The sequence below is a fragment of the Triticum dicoccoides genome, chromosome 5A (assembly GCF_002162155.2).
Source record: "Triticum dicoccoides isolate Atlit2015 ecotype Zavitan chromosome 5A, WEW_v2.0, whole genome shotgun sequence".
NCBI lineage: Eukaryota > Viridiplantae > Streptophyta > Magnoliopsida > Poales > Poaceae > Triticum > Triticum dicoccoides.
Window position 1 is genome coordinate 606,525,160 of NC_041388.1, and position 22,058 is coordinate 606,547,217.

Sequence of the window (22,058 nt, forward strand, 5' to 3'; positions counted from 1 at the left end):
CGATTGGAACGGCCGCCGGCACGCACAAACCTCCCCTCCCACGAACCTCCCCAGCTTCTCGTCGCTGACAACCATCTCCAGTTCTCCACCATCGCCGGTGCCAGAGAACTCAACACACAAATTTGGGGGGAAGAGTGTCGCCGAGAACGCAAGGGATTAGACGCGCGGAATGAATGCTATCTTGAAACGACGTACCTCGCGCGGGGGGGCTGGGGGTGGGAAGTAGATGCTCCATTTACTCGCTCACCCTCCGCCATGCCCGTAGATCGAGTAGATCTCCTCGTGCCCAGTGGCGGAGACAGGCCCATATCCTTTGTACACTGTAGTAGTTTACTATATATGACTGCTACTGTATATGAAGGCGACCTGCAGGGCTGGCTCCGCCCTTGCTCGTGTCGACATGGCTCACATAGATGTGCAACGTGACACGGAAACTGCGCCATGGTGCATGGAGCCAAAATTTCTCCCTCTCAACACACCCACGAGTCCACCACAAACCCCTCGTTGTCGAGGAGGACGATCTGGTGTGTCTCCGATTGTCGGAAAACCGCCCCCTGCCGATAAACAAGCAATCTCACGGTGGGATGTGCCATGCGGAGAAGTGTGATGCACGAAAAGCCATCCGCCGATACTCGAGATGATGAAGGCATATATGAGCATGTGGATTGTAGAGTGGGCTTAAGTATGGTGAAGCTGGTTTTTAGCGGTCGTCGGGCGCAGAGTTTCACTAGGCAGGAGTAGTATGTCGCTTGGGTTTCAAAGCTCGTCACTCTAGAACGCGGATGCACGTGATCCGGTGGCCGCGCATACGGTACGATCATGCATGCACGAGCTCTCACGCCGATACGTGATCGGAGCGAGCGGGACGTACGGGCACGTGATCCGACCGACGGAGCGGAGCCGTGCCCGCGCGGAAGAGAGAAACGGTGCGGCCATATACACACACGAGCGTTTGAAAATTGAAAAACCCACGGTGCGACGTTGGCCCGATGGAAAGGGACGTGGGCGGGCGCGCGAGGGGACATGCACGGCCTGCGCCTGGCCACAACCGTCCAAACCCTTGCCCTGCGAGCTGCTGATCCGGCTGCCCGCTGCTGCGCCGGCCGGGCAAAAGCAAAGCGAAAGCCGCGCGGTGAGGTGCGTCGGCTGCCGGGCCATGACGTGCGTACGTTCCTGCCCTTGTGCGCGCGCGGCCAGGGAGGGAGGGAGGGAGGTGGCGTGGGTCTTACGGGCTGCGCGGGGTGGTGGTGGTTGTTCTGGCGCCGGGAGGGATGGAATCATGGAAGGGTGGATCCGTGGATGGATGCGCGTGTGGCAGGGCGTCCATGGAGACCAACAAGGCGCTCGCGTGTGAATTGTATGATGGCGAGCCGGTGGATGGTTGGGCGATCTGGTCGTTTGCAACAACAACGGTGGAAATGCTCAAAAAAAAAAAAACAACAACGGTGGAAGTGGGACGTAACGGTCGGCATGCACGCGCGTCTCTCACATGCACCGCACCTACCTGGGCGGATCGGTGGCACGGGTCCAAGGTTCTATAGTTCCATACCATGGATCTCCACTGTCTTATGGCAGTGAAACTTCCATCTTATACTTACTTCAAAGACAAGTTCGTGACATGAAATTCTAGTTACAAACTTCCATCTCGGGTGACAACATCTTATGATGCTCATCTCTGCTGTCTACTGTTGTTACAAACTCAAGGGATTCAGTGAAACAACATCGGTCCAGTTACTCTGAATCTTTGACGAATAACTGCAACCAAAAGACTGTCAACTGAAAGTTTACTGCACAGAGAGAAAGCAGAGCACAAATTGTCTTTGCAGCTCATCAAACGTGCCTCGCAAGGGTTATTACAAACTCCTCCCACGGACATGCAAAACGTGCCGAAAACACTCCGGCGTGGATTCAGCCAAAGCATCATTTCGTATTCAACAATTTCTCAAGGGCACCCCACGAAATTCGCAGACAAGCCTGGCCAGAACGGCATGCCAAAGACGGACGAGATGATGGCGCCGGTCCATGCTCCGGTGCATGGGAATGGGACAGCGGCGAACAGCATCAGCCCGAGCCACTGGAACTCCTCGACGGGTGCAACCTTCCATCCCATCAGTTCGAAGAGGAGGTCCATTATCTGGGTTGCCCAAGCGCTTCTTTGCGAGTTTCTTTAGGTAGAGGATGATGAATGGCACAGGCACCATGTTCCTGGAGAAACAAAGAGTAGATGTAAAATTCTATGTATATTAAAAAATATTTTCTAATATAGAGCATGAAACTTTTTCTGAAGAGAGATGTCAAAGTTGCTGACACTAGAGTGACAACTCGCAATTTACATTTCAGCCGCACCACTGGAAATTGACCATAAAACATCATCATGGCCTAATACATCAACCAGGATAAGAAGAACTACTATAATATCAAATGCAATTTCAGCCGCGCCGCTGAAAAATGACCATAAAACATTATCACGACCTATATATAATATATCAATCATCAGAATGCAGAAAACACTAATATCAAATGCTAAATAGTACAGTACTTGGCTTCAACATCATCACGATTTTGCAGACGCGGATGTCACATAAGTACGTCACCTCCCCCCTCTCACTCTCTCTTCTGCACACTACAAAAATCTATTCAGAGTGGATTCTTTCCTGTTCTTCTAAAATGGAGGTGCAGATTTCCCCCGAAAGTTAATGCATTGGAATTCTGCAGGAGGTTGTCAAAGACGTTTCAAATAGAGGCGACACTGACCTTTGTAGTAGTGAAAGGCGGGCAGCAGTTGAGTCGCGTGGTTGGGGCTAAGAAGGAAGAGCTTGAGAGGAAGATCAACACGTTCATCTCATCCTCCTAAACCTAACTGAATGCATGTACTCCAATATAAGTACTAGTTTCTCACTGGAAGTGGGCTCCTATGGCCTGTCCATATTGAAGTATTGAACTGCCTATTCTCCTGAAAATGCTATCAGTTGTGGTATATTCATCTTATTGATGTCAATTCAAAAGAAGAAACAAGTCGCTGGTATAAGTTGTACTAGATTCATGCAATCCCCATAGCACATTGCTTCCAACCAAGAATTAATCACATGCACGGATCCATCTAGTGCAATGGATTAACGGTCCCCAGAATTCCTCAAACGAGCAAATCAAAAGGAGAGGGGATGTAATCGTCTCACTGCTATTCAGAGGTGATAAGCAAAGTCGGTGAGAAGGAGGCAATGGATAGCTCTCACTGGTAGGCGTTCTGTGCAGCCGACTTCAACACCGAGTCACCGACACAACATGGAGTTATCAGTGGGCTTTGTGTGCTGGACGGAGAGCGAAAAGGAGAGCCAGCGCGCCCAGGCCGGTAAAGACGTGCAACCACTGCGGGCAGCGATGCTCGACCGCCTTTTCCTGGAGCGCATCAGCCAGCGGCTCTCAGATAGTCGACGTGTGAGTGGCATGGATTGGATTTTGGGATTGATCAGTGGTGATAGGATGAGGTAGAGGAAAGGGAGGAGAGAGACAGGAGGAAGAAGGCGAAATACTACCCGTATGTGCAAAACCAAGGTGAGGTGCATGCCACTCGAGCAAAACCATCAGCCACGCCATTAAAGTCGTTCCCAAAACCAGGCGGGGAGTATTGTGCCTTGTGGTCCTTCAGCTCCGGCTGTGCTGATTATGTCGCCTCTGGTTGCTGCTTCCAGTTGGTGGATGCTCAATGCAATCTTCTTGTTTGTTCACTGCGTTGTTTTCTTCAATGGAATATAAAGCTCCTTAACTGGAACATGAGAGGGTTGAACAATCCAACCTGAGGAGGTTGCTACAGAAATTTTTGTCAGCTAACCAGTGCAATATTGTATGTCTTCAAGAAACTAAATTGGCTGATGTTGATAGAAGTATTGTGGCTGAAGTCATGGGCAGCAGAGTTACCGAGGACTTCGTCTTCAAAGCTGCTAATGGTAAAAGAGGTGGGATCCTGGTTACCAGCGCAGATGGTTTTGCTATTTTCTTCAATTAGAATGCTTCAGGCTCTCACTTTATTACTAATACTATTACTGATCTGACAAATAATGCTGCTGTTTATGGGCCTCCAGAGGACAGTGATAAGATTATTTTTCTCAATGAGCTTAAGAGCATAAAGAACAGTGTGTTGCCCGGTTGGATGATTCTTGGGGACTTCAATCTCATTTGTCGTATCAGTGACGAAAGCAACTCCAACATTAATCTCAGAATGATGGGTCGCTTTAAAAATATGATTGAAGATCTTGAAATCCAGGAAATTGCTCTTAACGGAAGGAGGTTCACCTGGTCTAAGGAGAGAGAGTACACGGTTCATTCCAAAATCAATCGTGTTAATCTTGGGAGCTGAGCCACTTGTAATATCAGTTGTCTCCGGCCTCAACTGCCATTTGGCATCACTGTCCAATTATCCTTCCGAAGATGGATGTCAAGCACTATATAGGGTTCAGATTTGATGCTTGCTGACCAAGGAAATAGGGATTCAGAGAGAAGGTGCTTGAGGTTGGGCTAAACATGTTCGCTCGAAGGACGCTGTAAAGATTCTGCACATCAAACTGTCAAGAACTACCCATGCTGTGAAACTGTGATATACAAGATTAAAGAAGGAAGTGAGATTCAGAAAGGAGGTGGCCACTGAGGTGATTTTTCAGCCGGACCTTGATCAGGAGGACCGTGAGCTATTTGCTAAGGAATGAAACCTTCGTTTTCTCTTGAAATTGAAGCAGTTTGGCATTGCAGCGCTTGACAGAGTGAGATGGCGTCAGAGATCTTGTATTATGTGGATCAAATCTGGAGATGCAAACACAAAAGTTCTTCGCGTCAAATCGAATGACCCAGAACCACATTCTTGTTCTGAAAAATATGAGGGGTGGAGAGACGTCTGGCCATGATGCTAAAGCTCAGGTGATGCCGCATCACTTCAATTCCCTGCTCGGGGAGGCTTGCCAGAGACTTTATGGGGCTTAACTGGGATTTCCTGCAACTCCCATCGGCTGATACTCCGCACCTTGATGATACTTTCTCGCTTACGGAGCTCAAAGACGCCATCTCAATCTGCATGTTGAGAAGGCTTCGTGCCCAGATGGATTTATTGGGGCTTTAACAAAACCCGTGGGGATATCGTGTGCTCGGACCTTCTGACTGCCCTAGATCAAATGCATGAGTTGAGAGGTGATCACTGGCACCTGCTGAATACTGCCAATAATTTCTCATTCCAAAAAAAGATGCGGCTTCTTCGCCTCTTGCTTCCGGCCTGTGAGTCATACGCATAGTATTGCTAAGATATTATGGAAGTTGATTTCTTCTCGCTGCCCTGGATTTGCATACCCTGATCTCTGAGAGCCAAAGCGCCTTCATTAAGAAAAGGTCGATCCAGGATAACTCTCTGTTTGTGAAGAACATTATCAAGGAAGCTCACTCGAAGAAAATACCTCTACTTTTCCTCAAACTGGACTTTGGTAAGGTGTTTGATTCAATCAGATGGGATGGCTCTTCAGGCTTATGTTTTCAGTGCTCGTCGGAGGGATCATTTTTCATTGAAGCTGAGTTCTTCCTACTCAAGAGTTCTGCTCAATGGGAAGCCTGGTGGTACTTTTATTCACAGTAGAGGGCTGAGACAGGGAGACCTGCTTGCCCCAATGCTCTTCATTTTGGCCCTGGAACCTTTATAGTGCATTCTGGCGAAAACTACTGGTCATGGCCTCTTATCCCCTGTCATGCAAAGAGCTGAGAAGATGAGAATAAGGTTTTTATGCGGATGACGTTGCTCTCTTCTTGAACTATATCAAGGAGGAGCTTGTTGTGGCCTCGGGCCCCTTCATTTCTTTGGCAATGTCTCTAGTCTTCAGGTGAATCTCAACAAGTGTATGGCCTATCCTATTCGCTATGACCACCTGGGTTGTAACGCCCTCGATGCGGCTATATCTCCCACGTGTCGAAGCACGACTTAGAGGCATAACCGCATTGAAAGCAATGTCGCAAGTGAGGTAATCTTCACACAACCCATGTAATACATAAGGGAAAGAGATACATAGTTGGCTTACAATCGCCACTTCACACAATACATGAATAAAGCATTACATCATCCAGATACAATCAAGGTCCGACTACGAAACCCAAAATAAAAGAAGACTCCTCCAAATGCTACACAGATCCCCGATCGTCCCAACTGGGCTCCACTACTGATCAACTGGAAACGGAACAACATAACGAACACGATCTTCATCGAGCTCCTCCTTGAGCTCGGTGGCGTCACCTGCACGGTTTCATCGGCACCTGCAAACTGGTTTTGGAAGTATCTGTGAGTCACGGGGACTCAGCAATCTCACACCCTCGCGATCAAGACTATTTAAGCTTATGGGTAGGTAAAAGGTATGAGCTAGAGCTGCAGCAAGCGACTAGCATATATGGTGGCTAACATACGCAAAGGAGAGCGAGAAGATAAGGCAAAGCACGGTCGAGAAACTATGATCAAGAAGTGAACCGAGAACAACCTATGCCAAACATAACTCCAACACTGTGTTCACTTCCCGAACTCCGCCGGAAAGAGACCATCATGGCTACACACGCGGTTGATGCATTTTAATTTAGTTTAAGCTTCAGTTTTTCTACAACCGGACATGAACAAATTCCCATCTGCCCATAACCGCGGGCACGACTTTCGAAAGTTCAAATCCCTGCAGGGGTGTCCCAACTTAGCCCATCACAAGCTCTCACGGTCAACGAAGGATATTCCTTCTCCCAAGACAATCCGATCAGACTCGGCATCCTGGTTACAAGACATCCTCGACAATGGTAAAACAAGTCCAGCAAGACCACCCGCTGTGCCGACAAATCCCGATAGGAGCTGCACATATCTCGTTCCCAGGGCACACCGGATAAGCTAAGCGTATGGGAGCCAATGTAACCCAAGTTGCCAAGGGACGGCCCCGCACGGTGCTCTGGGTTGGGCCAACACTTAGAGAAGCACTATCCCGGGGGTTTAAATAAAGATGACCCTTGAGCCGGCCGACCCAAGGGAAAGAAAAGGCTAGGTGGCAAATGGTAAAACCAATGTTGGGCCTTGCTGGAGGAGTTTCATTCAAGGCGAACTGTCAAGGGGTTCCCATTATAACCCAACAGTGTAAAGAACGCAAAATCTGGGAACATAACACCGATATGACGGAAACTAGGACGGCAAGAGTGGAACAAAACACCAGGCATAAGGCCGATCCTTCCACCATTTACCAAGTATATAGATGCATTAAGATAAACAAGATAATATTGTGATATCCCAACAATAAACATGTTCCAACAAGGAACGATCTCCAAATCTTCACCTTCAACTAACAATGCTATAAGAGGGGCTGAGCAAAGCGGTAACATAGCCAAACAACGGTTTGCTAGGACAAGGTGGTTAGAAGCTTGGCTTAACAATATGGGAGGCATGAAAAGCAAGTGGTAGGTATCGCAGCATAGGCATAGCAAAAGAGCGAGCAACTAAGCAAGCAAAGATATAAGTGATTTCGAGGGTATGGTCATCTTGCCTGAGATCCCGCAAGGAAGAAGAACGAGTCCATGAAGGAGACAAATGAACGTAGTCGAACGAATCCTCACCACATGACGTTATCGGAACCAACCCGAAGAAGCACACCGGAAAGAAAGCAAACAACATAGTAAACAACCACCACATAATCATGGCATGATGCACAATCAAGTATGGTGCATGTCCGGTTTAAAGAAGCATGGAAAAGGGCACAAACAAAGCTACAAGTTAAGTGGAGTTCAATATGCAACGAGTTGCATATTGACGGAACACCACATCAATTATTTAGTTCTCTCTCGGTTATGTACCCACCAATATTAAATGTTGTTAAGCATGTCAAGAGATGATACATAACAAAACTATACCATCTAAACAATTTAAATGGGACCGGGTATAACAAACAACAAACCCGGTAAATCCCCATATGCATTAGTAATTTAATGCAAACAACAATTTTAACCAATCTTGAAGTTGTTATCATGATGCGGATGACATGTTCAAGTTTATGCAATGTTTATTAAAAGTTGACAAGAGCATTATGAAGCATTTGTCACCGGGAGGAAAGAAAGGGTGTCACGGCGACAAATCCGAAAATGATGCCACGACAACATATCAGTTCCGGTAGCTCACGGAGATACCGGTGTAAAGGAAGGGGGTGTGAGTGTGTCAACAGATGGTGGGAGTGATCCCGGTTACCGGGTGTCCCAAGAGTCGACGACGGTGTCAAACGAGGGAACAACTAACGTTCACAGGCGGATTACAACAACCAACATGCATCTCATACAACTCATGCATACGGTCCACAGGTGGTCGTCGCGGGGTTATACCTTCGAAGCGTGCATTATCGGAACGGATCGAGTTCGGCGGTAGGGGTACACGTGTCGAAGGGGAAATAGTTGTTCACGGGGTCGTCGTGGGAAGTAGCGGTTCACGCGACGGTAGTTGAACTTGACGTTTGCGTTACACGGGTCTTCGACGACGGTCGTCGTACATGGTTCGGAGTGGTACTTGCATCTTCGGACTTGTCGGTCTCGATTCTTGCGACGGTAGCGGTATACGTCTCGTTTTCGGAGAGGTACTTGGGGTCAATTGAACTTGTCGGTCTCGTCATCCAAAGGGATGCTTGACGTTCTTAGCGATTCCGAAGACGACGGTAGAGGTACACTTGTTGTAGGGGTACTTGTCGGATCCACGACGACGGTAGAGGTACAAACGTTCTTGCAGTACTTGGGTCATGGTGGAACTTGGCGCTTGCAGTATTGATAGCTCGAAGGTGTACTTGGCGTGTCCAAGGTCTCCGGCCGTAGTGGTACTTGATGATACGGGTAGTCGAACTTGACGAAAAACGGATCTCCTCGGGGACTTGATGCATCCGAATTCTTCGGGTTTGTAGTAGTACTTGGTGTTCGGAGTCCGGGTCTTGCCGGTCTTGATGGTCTTTTGTTCCGAAACGAAGCATCACAAGGCCTCGGTTGGGCAGCAGCAAGGAGGCGATGGAGCGGGCGTGCTCAAGGGAGAGCAGCAGAGGGCAGCACCAGTAGTGAGGCGATGGTGGTGGTCGAACGAGGCAGGGCTGTTGGGGAACGTAGTAATTTCAAAAAAATTCCTACGCACACGCAAGATCATGGTGATGCATAGCAACAAGAGGGGAGAGTGTTGTCTACGTACCCTCGTAGACCGAAGCGGAAGCGTTGACGCAACGTAGAGGAAGTAGTCGTACGTCTTCCCGGTCCAACCGATCCAAGCACCGTTACTCCGGCACCTCCGAGTTCTTGACACACGTACAGCTCGATGACGCACCCTGGGCTCCGATCCAGCAAAGCTTCGGGGAGGAGTTTCGTCAGCACGATGGCGTGGTGACGATCTTGATGTTTAACCGTCGCAGGGCTTCGCCTAAGCACCGCTACAATATGATCGAGGTATAATATCGTGGAGGGGAGCACCGCACACGGCTAAGGAACGATCACGAAGATCAACTTGTGTGTCCTAGGGTGCCCCCTGCCCCCGTATATAAAGGAGCCAAGGGGAGGGGGCGGCCGGCCAAGGAGGGGCGCGCCAGGGGGGAGTCCTACTCCCACCGGGAGTAGGACTCCCTTCTTTCCTAGTTGGAGAAGGAGAAGGGGGGAAAGAGGAGGAAAAGGGGAAGGAAAGGGGGGGCACCGCCCCCCTTCCCTTGTCCTATTCGGACTAGGAAGGGGAGGGGCGCGCGGCCACCTCCTGCCTCCTTCTCTCTTCTCCCTCAAGGCCCATGTAGGCCCAATAACCCCCCGGGGGGTTCCGGTAACCCCCCGGTACTCCGGTAAAATGCCGATTTCACCCGGAACGATTCCGATGTCCAAATATAGGCTTCCAATATATCGATCTTTATGTCTCGACCATTTCAAGACTCCTCGTCATGTCCGTGATCACATCCGGGACTCCGAACAACCTTCGGTACATCAAAATACATAAACTCATAATGAAACTGTCATCGTAACTTTAAGCGTGCGGACCCTACGGTTCGAGAACAATGTAGACATGACCGAGACACATCTCCGGTCAATAACCAATAGCGGGACCTGGATGCCCATATTGGCTCCTACATATTCTACGAAGATCTTTATCGGTCAGACCGCATAACTACATACGTTGTTCCCTTTGTCATCGGTATGTTACTTTCCCGAGATTCGATCATCGGTACCCAATACCTAGTTCAATCTCGTTACCGGCAAGTCTCTTTACTCGTTCCGTAATACTTCATCTCACAACTAACACATTAGTTGTAATGCTTGCAAGGCTTATGTGATGTGCATTACCGAGAGGGCCCAGAGATACCTCTCCGACAAACGGAGTGACAAATCCTAATCTCGAAATACGCCAACCCAACATGTACCTTTGGAGACACCTGTAGAGCTGCTTTATAATCACCTAGTTACGTTGTGACGTTTGGTAGCACACAAAGTGTTCCTCCGATAAACGGGAGTTGCATAATCTCATAGTCATAGGAACATGTATAAGTCATGAAGAAAGCAATAGCAACATACTAAACGATCAGGTGCTAAGCTAATGGAATGGGTCATGTCAATCAGATCATTCAACTAATGATGTGATCCCGTTAATCAAATAACAACTCTTTGTCTATGGTTAGGAAACATAACCATCTTTGATTAACGAGCTAGTCAAGTAGAGGCATACTAGTGACACTTTGTTTGTCTATGTATTCACACATGTATTATGTTTCCGGTTAATACAATTCTAGCATGAATAATAAACATTTATCATGATATAAGGAAATAAATAATAACTTTATTATTGCCTCTAGGGCATATTTCCTTCAGTCTCCCACTTGCACTAGAGTCAATAATCTAGATTACACAGTAATGATTCTAACACCCATGGAGCCTTGGTGCTGATCATGTTTTGCTCGTGGAAGAGGCTTAGTCAACGGGTCTGCTACATTCAGATCCGTATGTATCTTGCAAATCTCTATGTCTCCCACCTGGACTAGATCCCGGATGGAATTGAAGCGTCTCTTGATGTGCTTGGTTCTTTTGTGAAATATGGATTCCTTTGCCAAGGCAATTGCACCAGTATTGTCACAAAAGATTTTCATTGGACCCGATGCACTAGGTATGACACCTAGATCGGATATGAACTCCTTCATCCAGACTCCTTTGTTTGCTGCTTCCGAAGCAGCTATGTACTCCGCTTCACATGTAGATCCCGCCACGACGCTTTGTTTAGAACTTCACCAACCGACAGCTCCACCGTTTAATGTAAACATGTATCCGTTTTGCGATTTAGAATCGTCCGGATCAGTGTCAAAGCTTGCATCAACGTAACCGTTTACGATTAGCTCTTTGTCACCTCCATATACGAGAAACATATCCTTAGTCCTTTTTAGGTACTTCAGGATGTTCTTGGCCGCTGTCCAGTGATCCACTCCTGGATTACTTTGGTACCTCCCTGCTAAACTTATAGCAAGGCACACATCAGGTCTGGTACACAACATTGCATACATGATAGAGCCTATGGCTGAAGCATAGGGAACATCTTTCATTTTCTCTCTATCTTCTGCAGTGGTCGGGCATTGAGTCTTACTGAACTTCACACCTTGTAACACAGGCAAGAACCCTTTCTTTGCTTGATCCATTTTGAACTTCTTCAAAACTTTGTCAAGGTATGTGCTTTGTCAAAGTCCAATTAAGCGTCTTGATCTATCTCTATAGATCTTAATGCCCAATATGTAAGCAACTTCACCGAGGTCTTTCATTGAAAAACTCTTATTCAAGTATCCCGTTATGCTATCCAGAAATTCTATATCATTTCCGATTAGTAATATGTCATCCACATATAATATCAGAAATGCTACAGAGCTCCCACTCACTTTCTTGTAAATACAGACTTCTCCAAAAGTCTGTACAAACCCAAATGCTTTGATCACACTATCAAAGCGTTTATTCCAACTCCGAGAGGCTTGCACCAGTCCATAAATGGATCGCTGGAGCTTGCACACTTTGTTAGCTCCCTTTGGATCGATAAAACCTTCTGGTTGCATCATATACAACTCTTTTTCCAGAAATCCATTCAGGAATGCAGTTTTTACATCCATCTGCCAAATTTCATAATCATAAAATGCGGCAATTGCTAACATGATTCGGACAGACTTAAGCATCGCTACGGGTGAGAAGGTCTCATCGTAGTCAATCCCTTGAACTTGTCGAAAACCTTTTGCGACAAGTCGAGCTTTGTAGACAGTAACATTACCGTCAGCGTCAGTCTTCTTCTTAAAGATCCATTTGTTCTCAATTGCTTGCCGATCATCGGGCAAGTCAACCAAAGTCCATACTTTGTTCTCATACATGGATCCCATCTCAGATTTCATGGCTTCAAGCCATTTTGCGGAATCTGGGCTCACCATCGCTTCTTCATAGTTCGTAGGTTCATCATGATCTAGTAGCATGACTTCCAGAACAGGATTACCGTACCACTCTGGTGCGGATCTTACTCTGGTTGATCTACGAGGCTCAGTAGTAACTTGATCTGAAATTTCATGATCATCATCATTAAATTCCTCACTAATTGGTGTAGGTGTCGCAGAAACCGGTTTCTGTGATGAACTACTTTCCAATAAGGGAGCAGGTACAATTACCTCATCAAGTTCTACTTTCCTCCCACTCACTTCTTTCGAGAGAAACTCCTTCTCTAGAAAGGATCCTTTTTTAGCAACGAATGTCTTGCCTTCGGATCTGTGATAGAAGGTGTACCCAACAGTTTCCTTTGGGTATCCTATGAAGACACATTTCTCCGATTTGGGTTCGAGCTTATCAGGTTGAAGCTTTTTCACATAAGCATCGCAGCCCCAAACTTTAAGAAACGACAGCTTTGGTTTCTTGCCAAACCACAGTTCATAAGGTGTCGTCTCAACGGATTTCGATGGTGCCCTATTTAACGTGAATGCGGCCGTCTCTAAAGCATAACCCCAAAACGATAGCGGTAAATCTGTAAGAGACATCATAGATCGCACCATATCTAGTAAAGTACGATTACGACGTTCGGACACACCATTACATTGTGGTGTTCCGGGTGGCATGAGTTGCGAAACTATTCCGCATTGTTTCAAATGTACACCAAACTCGTAACACAAATATTCTCCTCCACGATCAGATCGTAGAAATTTACTTTCTTGTTACGATGATTTTCCACTTCACTCTGAAATTCTTTGAACTTTTCAAATGTTTCAGACTTGTGTTTCATTAAGTAGATATACCCATATCTGCTTAAATCATCTGTGAAGGTGAGAAAATAACGATATCCGCCATGAGCCTCAACATTCATCGGACCACATACATCTGTATGTATGATTCCAACAAATCTGTTGCTCTCTCCATAGTACCGGAGAACGGCCTTTTAGTCATCTTGCCCATGAGGCACGGTTCGCAAGTACCAAGTGATTCATAATCAAGTGGTTCCAAAAGTCCATCAGTATGGAGTTTCTTCATGCGCTTTACACCGATATGACCTAAACGGCAGTGCCACAAATAAGTTGCACTATCATTATCAACTCTGCATCTTTTGGCTTCAACATTATGAATATCTGTATCACTACTATCGAGATTCATCAAAAATAGACCACTCTTCAAGGGTGCATGACCATAAAAGATATTACTCATATAAATAGAACAACCATTATTCTCTGATTTAAATGAATAACCGTCTCGCATCAAACAAGATCCAGATATAATGTTCATGCTCAACGCTGGCACCAAATAACAATTATTTAGGTCTAATACTAATCCCGAAGGTAGATGTAGAGGTAGCGTGCCGACCGCGATCACATCGACTTTGGAACCATTTCCCACGCGCATCGTCACCTCGTCCTTTGCCAGTGTTCGCTTAATCCGTAGTCCCTTTTTCGAGTTGCAAATATTAGCAACAGAAACAGTATCAAATACCCAGGTGCTACTGCGAGCTCTATTAAGGTACACATCAATAACATGTATATCACATATACCTTTGTTCACTTTGCCATCCTTCTTATCCACCAAATACTTGGGGCAGTTCCGCTTCCAGTGACCAGTCTACTTGCAGTAGAAGCACTCAGTTTCAGACTTAGGTCCAGACTTGGGTTTCTTCTCCTGAGCAGCAACTTGCTTGCTGTTCTTCTTGAAGTTCCCCTTTTTCTTCCCTTTGCCCTTTTTCTTGAAACCAGTGGTCTTGTTGACCATCAACACTTGATGCTCCTTCTTGATTTCTACCTCCGCAGCCTTTAGCATTGCGAAGAGCTCGGGAATTGTCTTATCCATCCCTTGCATATTATAGTTCATCACGAAGCTCTTGTAGCTTGGTGGAAGTGATTGGAGAATTCTGTCAATGACGCTATCATCCGGAAGATTAACTACCAGTTGAATCAAGTGATTACAATACCCAGACATCTTGAGTATATGCTCACTGACAGAACTATTCTCCTCCATCTTGCAGCTATAGAATTTATTGGAGACTTCATATCTCTCAATCCGGGCATTCTACTGGAATATTAACTTCAACTCCTGGAACATCTCATATGCCCCATGACATTCAAAACGTCATTGAAGTCCCGGTTCTAAGCCGTAAAGCATGGCACATTGAACTATCGAGTAGTCATCAGCTTTGCTCTGCCAGACGTTCTTAACGTCGTCAGTTGCATCAGCAGCAGGCCTGACACCCAGCGGTGCTTCCAGGATGTAACTCTTCTGTGCAGCAATGAGGATAATCCTCAAGTTATGGACCCAGTCCGTGTAATTGCTACCATCATCTTTCAACTTTGCTTTCTCAAGGAACGCATTAAAATTCAACGGAACAACATCACGGGCCATCTATCTACAATCAACATAAACAAGCAAGATACTATCAGGGACTAAGTTCATGATAAATTTAAGTTCAATTAATCATATTACTTAAGAACTCCCACTTAGATAGACATCCCTCTAATCCTCTAAGTGATCACGTGATCCAAATCAACTAAACCATAACCGATCATCACGTGAAATGGATTAGTTTTCAATGGTGAACATCATTATGTTGATCATATCTACTATATGATTCACGCCCGACCTTTCGGTATCCGTGTTCCGAGGCCATATCTGCATATGCTAGGCTCGTCAAGTTTAACCTGAGTATTATGCGCGTGCAAAACTGGCTTGCACCCGTTGTAGATGGACGTATAGCTTATCACACCCGATCATCACGTGGTGTCTGGGCACGACGAACTATGGCAACGGTGCATACTCAGGGAGAACACTTCTTGATAATTTAGTGAGAGATCATCTTATAATGCTACCGTCAATCAAAGCAAGATAAGATGCATAAAAGATAAACATCACATGCAATCAATATAAATGATATGATATGACCATCATCATCTTGTGCTTGTGATCTCCATCTCCGAAGCACCGTCATGATCACCATTGTCACCGGCGCGACACCTTGATCTCCATCGTAGCATCGTTTTCGTCTCACCAATCTTATGTTTCTATGACTATCGCTACCGCTTAGTGATAAAGTAAAGCATTACAGGGCGATTGCATTGCATACAATAAAGCGACAACCATATGGCTCCTGCCAGTTGCCGATAACTCAGTTACAAAACATGATCATCTCATACAATAAAATTTAGCATCATGTCTTGACCATATCACATCACAACATGCCCTGCAAAAACAAGTTAGACATTCTCTACTTTGTTTGTTGCAAGTTTTACGTGGCTGCTACGGGCTTAAGCAAGAACCAATCTTACCTACGCATCAAAACCACAACGATAGTTTGTCAAGTTGATGCCGTTTTAACCTTCGCAAGGACTGGGCGTAGCCACACTCGGTTCAACTAAAGTTGGAGAAACTGACACCCGCCAGCCACCTGTGTGTAAAGCACGGCAGTAGAACCAGTCTCGCGTAAGCGTACGCGTAATGTAGGTCCGGGCCGCTTCATCCAACAATACCGCCGAACCAAAGTATGACATGCTGGTAGGCAGTATGACTTATATCGCCCACAACTCACTTGTGTTCTACTCGTGCATATAACATCAAACCATAAAACCTAGGCTCTGATACCACTGTTGGGGAATGTAGTAATTTTAAAAAAAAATCCTACGCACATGCAAGATCATGGTGATGCATAGCAATGAGAGAGGAGAGTGTTGTCTACGTACCCTCATAGACAGAAGCGGAAGCGTTGACGCAACGTAGAGGAAGTAGTCGTACGTCTTCCCGGTCCAACCGATCCAAGTACCGTTACTCCGGCACCTTCGAGTTCTTGACACACGTACATCTCGATGACGCACCCCGGGCTCCGATCCAGCAAAGCTTCGGGGAGGAGTTTTGTCAGCACGACGGCGTGGTGACGATCTTGATGTTTAACCGTCGCAGGGCTTTGCCTAAGCACCGCTACAATATGATCGAGGTGTAATATCGTGGAGGGGGGCACCGCACACGGCTAAGGAACGATCATGAAGATCAACTTGTGTGTCCTAGGGTGCCCCCCTGCCCCCGTATATAAAGGAGCCAAGGGGAGGGGGCGGCCGGCCAAGGAGGGGCGCGCCAGGGGGGAGTCCTACTCCCACCGGGAGTAGGACTCCCTTCTTTCCTAGTTGGAGAAGGAGAAGGGGGGAAAGAGGAGGAAAAGGGGAAGGAAAGGGGGGGCGCCGCCCCCCTTCCCTTGTCCTATTCGGACTAGGAAGGGGAGCGCCATGCGGCCACCTCCTGCCTCCTTCTCTCTTCTCCCTCAAGGCCCATGTAGGCCCAATAACCCCCCGGGGGGTTCCGGTAACCCCCCGGTACTCCGGTAAAATGCCGATTTCACCCGGAATGATTCCGATGTCCAAATATAGGCTTCCAATATATCGATCTTTATCTCTCGACCATTTCGAGACTCCTCGTCATGTCTGTGATCACATCCGGGACTCCAAACAACCTTCGGTACATCAAAATTATAAACTCATAATGAAACTGTCATCGTAACTTTAAGCGTGCGGACCCTACGGTTCGAGAACAATGTAGACATGACCGAGACACGTCTCTGGTCAATAACCAATAGCGAGACCTGGATGCCCATATTGGCTCCTACATATTCTACGAAGATCTTTATCGGTCAGACCGCATAACTACATACGTTGTTCCCTTTGTCATCGGTATGTTACTTGCCCGAGATTCGATCGTCGGTATCCAATACCTAGTTCAATCTCGTTACCGGCAAGTCTCTTTACTCGTTCCGTAATACATCATCTCACAACTAACACATTAGTTGTAATGCTTGCAAGGCTTATGTGATGTGCATTACCGAGAGGGCCCAGAGATACCTCTCCGACAAACGGAGTGACAAATCCTAATTTCGAAATACGCCAACCCAACATGTACCTTTGGAGACACCTGTAGAGCTCCTTTATAATCACCCAGTTACGTTGTGACGTTTGGTAGCACATAAAGTGTTCCTCTGGTAAACGGGAGTTGCATAATCTCATAGTCATAGGAACATGTATAAGTCATGAAGAAAGCAATAGCAACATACTAAATGATCAGGTGCTAAGCTAATGGAATGGGTCATGTCAATCAGATCATTCAACTAATGATGTGATCCCGTTAATCAAATAACAACTCTTTGTCTATGGTTAGGAAACATAACCATCTTTGATTAATGAGCTAGTCAAGTAGAGGCATACTAGTGACACTTTGTTTGTCTATGTATTCACACATGTATTATGTTTCCGGTTAATACAATTCTAGCATGAATAATAAACATTTATCATGATATAAGGAAATAAATAATAACTTTATTATTGCCTCTAGGGCATATTTCCTTCAAGGGCAGCTCGGTCGCGCGGGGGAAGAGGTCAAGGGAAACAAGGCGAGGCTGAAAGTGGGTCTCGGGCAGGGGCTGTCCATGACAGGAACAGAGGAGGTCGACGAGTGGCGGCGTTGGGTGCTTGTATGCAGGGAGGCGGCGGACGCGGGAAGCTCGACGTGAGGGCGTCATGGCGAGGCACTCCGGCGACGAGGCTCGTGACAGCGAAGAAGCTGCTAGCTCCTGGTGGTGGAGGTCGACTCCAAGGCGAACGCGGGGGAAGGCAGCGACGCAGGCGAGGAGGAAGGAGAGGCCGGCATGGTCGCGCACGCAGGTCGGCATCCTGCTGGCGGTCGTCGGCGAGGCACCATGGCCGAAGGCCAAGGTCAGGGTCTAAGAGGAGGAGCCCGGTGGTGCGGGTGCATCATGGTGATACGGCAGCACAACGGAGGCTCACGTGCAGGGGCATCGGGTGCGGGCGCTATGGCCGGACGCGGGGACGTCCGACGTCGGGTAGTCGCGGGTGTCTATCGAGCGGCGCGCTCAAGCAGGCGATGAAGGCGCGATGGTGGAGAAAAAGGGGATCGAGAGGGAGTGGGACAGTGGGCGAGAGGTGCGGGTCGAGCGCGGCTCCCTGTTTCTAGCGGCGTGAGGTGGATCGGGGGAAGGGAGCGAGGGGTGAGGGAGCGAACGGCTAGGGTTAGAGCATGGCTGCGGGAGATGGGCCTTGGAGCCGACCCAGTGGGAAGGGCGCCAGCTAGGCCTTGGCCAACTGGTGCGGCTGCTGGGCTCCCTCTTCTTTCCAAATTCTTTCCTTTCTTAAATTATTGTTTATATAAATAAACAACCAACAAATGGGAAAAAACCAGGGGTTTTTGGTTAGGAATATGAGATATATAAATATATATCTGGAACCCTGGATTTATGTAGGGTTTTAATCAATTGCTCTGGCATTTTTAGAAGGTAGAAAAATAATTAGAGTTTGAATTATTCTCAAACTTCAATCATTTTTGAACCTGACCAAAAGAACTTCGAATGGGATGAAATTTGGCAGAGAGAGTGTAGGAAAGAGGCAAGATTTACAGGGAAAAGATGAACATTAAAGGAGGAGGAATAAGGTCGCTTGCAAAGACATGAAAGAAGAAGGAAGTGAGAGGTGATGATGCATGGGTATGGCTTGAGAGAGAGATGACAAGGAAAATATATGAAGTTAAGTCGGATACAAGAAGAGTTGAAGAGTAATGCAATTGTGTGATGGGTGATTCCAAGATAATGGAATATTTAATATAGCTCCCTAATATCGGGAGGATATGTTATAAAGAGAATCACCATGTGAATTCCCTCGGTTTAAATGGATCGAAGATCCATATGGTTTATTTAGTTGAGTTAAGAAAAAGAAATGACATGATGGCATGATGACATGATGCAATGCACATGATGCAATGATGAATGCAACAAACCAAAAAGTTGCCCCACGAAACCCGGAAAGCCTGGAAGGCATCTGAAGCTCCGGTCTTGGGGCGTCACATGGGTCTACAGGATCTTTTATCTGCATTTGGTGGGTTGCTGGGGTCCTTGCCATGCAACTATTTAGGGCTTCCTCTCAGCACCAGGAACCGTAGAAGAATTGAACGCCAACCTCTCTTGGACAGAATTGCCGGGAGGTTGAAGCCATGGAAGGTAAAATTCATGCCCGGAAAGGAGTGTCTAACGCTTATCAATTCTGTGCTGACAGTGCTCACAAGTCAAAACCTATTTCTTCACTATTTTCCCACCCTCCAAAATCCAAATGGATTATCAAAACGATAGACAAGATCAGGAGAAGTTTTCTCTGGTGTGGATAAGAGGCGCATAGTGGCAAGTGTTTAGTAAGCTGGATGAAAGTCTACTCGTCTAAATTCTGTTGGGGATTAGGAGTGAAAGACTTGGAGAATATTAGCAGGGCAATGCGGTTAAGATGGCTATGGTTCAAGTGGGACAATGTGGACAGACCATGTAAAGGACTGCCTGTTCCTTGCAATGCGACCAATCAGCAGCTCTTTGCAACATGCACTTTGATTCACATTGAATGGAGAAAAGGCCTCATACTGGTTCGACGGTTGGCTTGATGGATTCCCTCTGAAAGATATGGCACCCAGCTTATACCGCACAATGATGTGTGTTCCATGTGTGACCAGGTGCTGGAATCAGCGAACCATCTAATGTTCGGATGTTCTTTTACTAAGCAAATTTGGTTTTCCTTCTCCTCCTTTCATCCTAGAGTTTCTGCCATTACCCCGAGGTCTTCCATCGCTGGCCGATGGAGAAAACTTTCTCATGGAGTAAAAAATCCCCAATGCCGGAAGATGGCGTCCATAGCTTATGCAGTCTGTCCCCTGTGGAAAGAGCGCTGCATGGGATCTTCCACAATGCCCAAGCCTCTGATGAGGGCCTATGTTTAAGTCATGCTGACCTTCCATGTATAAGCCAGCTTGATCGAGAGTAATTGGCATGTATTTTTCTTTAGGTTTTTAGCTGGTTTTGAGCTATGTACAAAATTCCCCCTTCTTTAATTCAATGCAGAGCTCCTGGTGTGCCCGTAGAAAAACAGGCAGGGAATGAGGTAACTATCTTTTGGGAGACTAAGAATGAAATTTTGTTTATGTGATAAAGTGAGCATAGCATATAACTTAGGGGCAAACCGTGAACCTTTTCCATTCAACTATAGTTGCTAACTTGCTAATTTCAGTCCCTTGATCATAATGTGCTCTCCTCGGAATCAGCTCTAATACCATGTAGGAACAACAAATCTGTAGTAACTAGTAAGCGACAATCAAGTGTCACTATCACTAAACCTTAGCAATGCACAACTAGTGAACTAGTACCAATTAACCTGAGCAAAAACAGATAAGAGCTAAGTTGTCTTAGAGATGGCCGTCAGTTAAGTAGCAACCTCGGTTCCACGCACTATCTAAAATGAGTCATATCTTAATATTCACTTAGTTTGCATGTCAGGGTAGATATCATTTTGCAACAGATGACTTATCTGCCCTTTAAACTTGTGTGTCAAAGGGCAGCAATACAAATTGATTTACTATGTTTCCCTCTTTGGGGCTGTTCTAATTATTCAGGTTTAATCTAATAGGAAAAGGGGTTTATCTCAAGAAGCAAAAATAAAATGCTACAGAGGCAATCCACTTCAGCAGTAGTTGAAACAGTCGAACACCTTGAGGAACTGACACTAAGATAAGAAATATACCACAAACTGCCAGGACGGTCAGCTGGACGGGGTGAAGGCGCATCCAATACCCGGCCGAAATTGCTCCGCGCAGCTCGAGCACCGGCAATGTGGCAAGTGTGAACACGACAGCCTCGTCGGGCCAGCCGAGGCTTCGTAGTGACACCGCCACCCGTAGCCTGAACCCGGACGCCCTGATGGATTCCTCGGCCGCCACGGGTGCCGCGCCACGGCAGCCGAGCAGGGCGGTGGAGCCCAGGAGCGCGCCCAGCGCCAGCCGCCCCGCAAGCGCGGCCCAGTCGTCGGGCGCCTGGCCCGGCTCCTCCGTCGCGTCACCGCCGCCTCGCGCCGGCGCCGGGGCTCTGGCGACGGGAGCGAGAGCTTTGCGGGGAGGCGGCGGAGGCTGGATCCCTCGGGCGGAGCGCGGGCGGTGGAGCCGCGAGAAGAGGCCTGCATCTCCAAAATGTCAGCGGGAGAAGCGAGCACGTGGCGGCGAGAAGTACGGCCGCCATGGGCCCATGGCTGTCTGGATCAAGGACAGAGGATGCTTTAGCAGTTTAGGCCTCCTTTGGTTCATAAGATTGAAAAATCATAGAAATAGGAAAGTCATAGGAAATGAGATGACATGCATCTCAAATCCTATGCATAGGAATAGAAAAGGAGATGTCCTTTGATTCACACCATAGGATTTTTTCCATTGAGTCTAGGCTAATGTTTATTTTCCTATGAAATGTGAAGGATAGGAAGAATTCCTCCATAGGAATAGGATTTCATTCCTACAAACCAAAGAGCTCTGAAGGAATTTTTCTTATAAGAATCCTATCCTATGAAAATCCTACAAAATTCCAGGCATTAGCTTGCCGTCGCGGCCGTGATGCTCTGCGGATTTGGGTCGGTACGGACGGTGGTTACGAGGAGACGAGGGCTCGTCGGAGTTGGTCTCCTGCATTTCAACTGTTCAACGAGCCACACATGTGTCCAGTTTTTCTCTGCTTCAACTGCTAATCACCTATCACGAAA

The 22,058-nt window shown here is 47.0% G+C and overlaps 1 pseudogene; it reads right to left on the bottom strand.

Annotated features, from left to right (window-relative positions):
- Positions 1 to 1,942: 1,942 nt before the first annotated feature.
- Positions 1,943 to 21,550, bottom strand: LOC119300128 (annotated as a pseudogene).
- Positions 21,551 to 22,058: the final 508 nt, after the last annotated feature.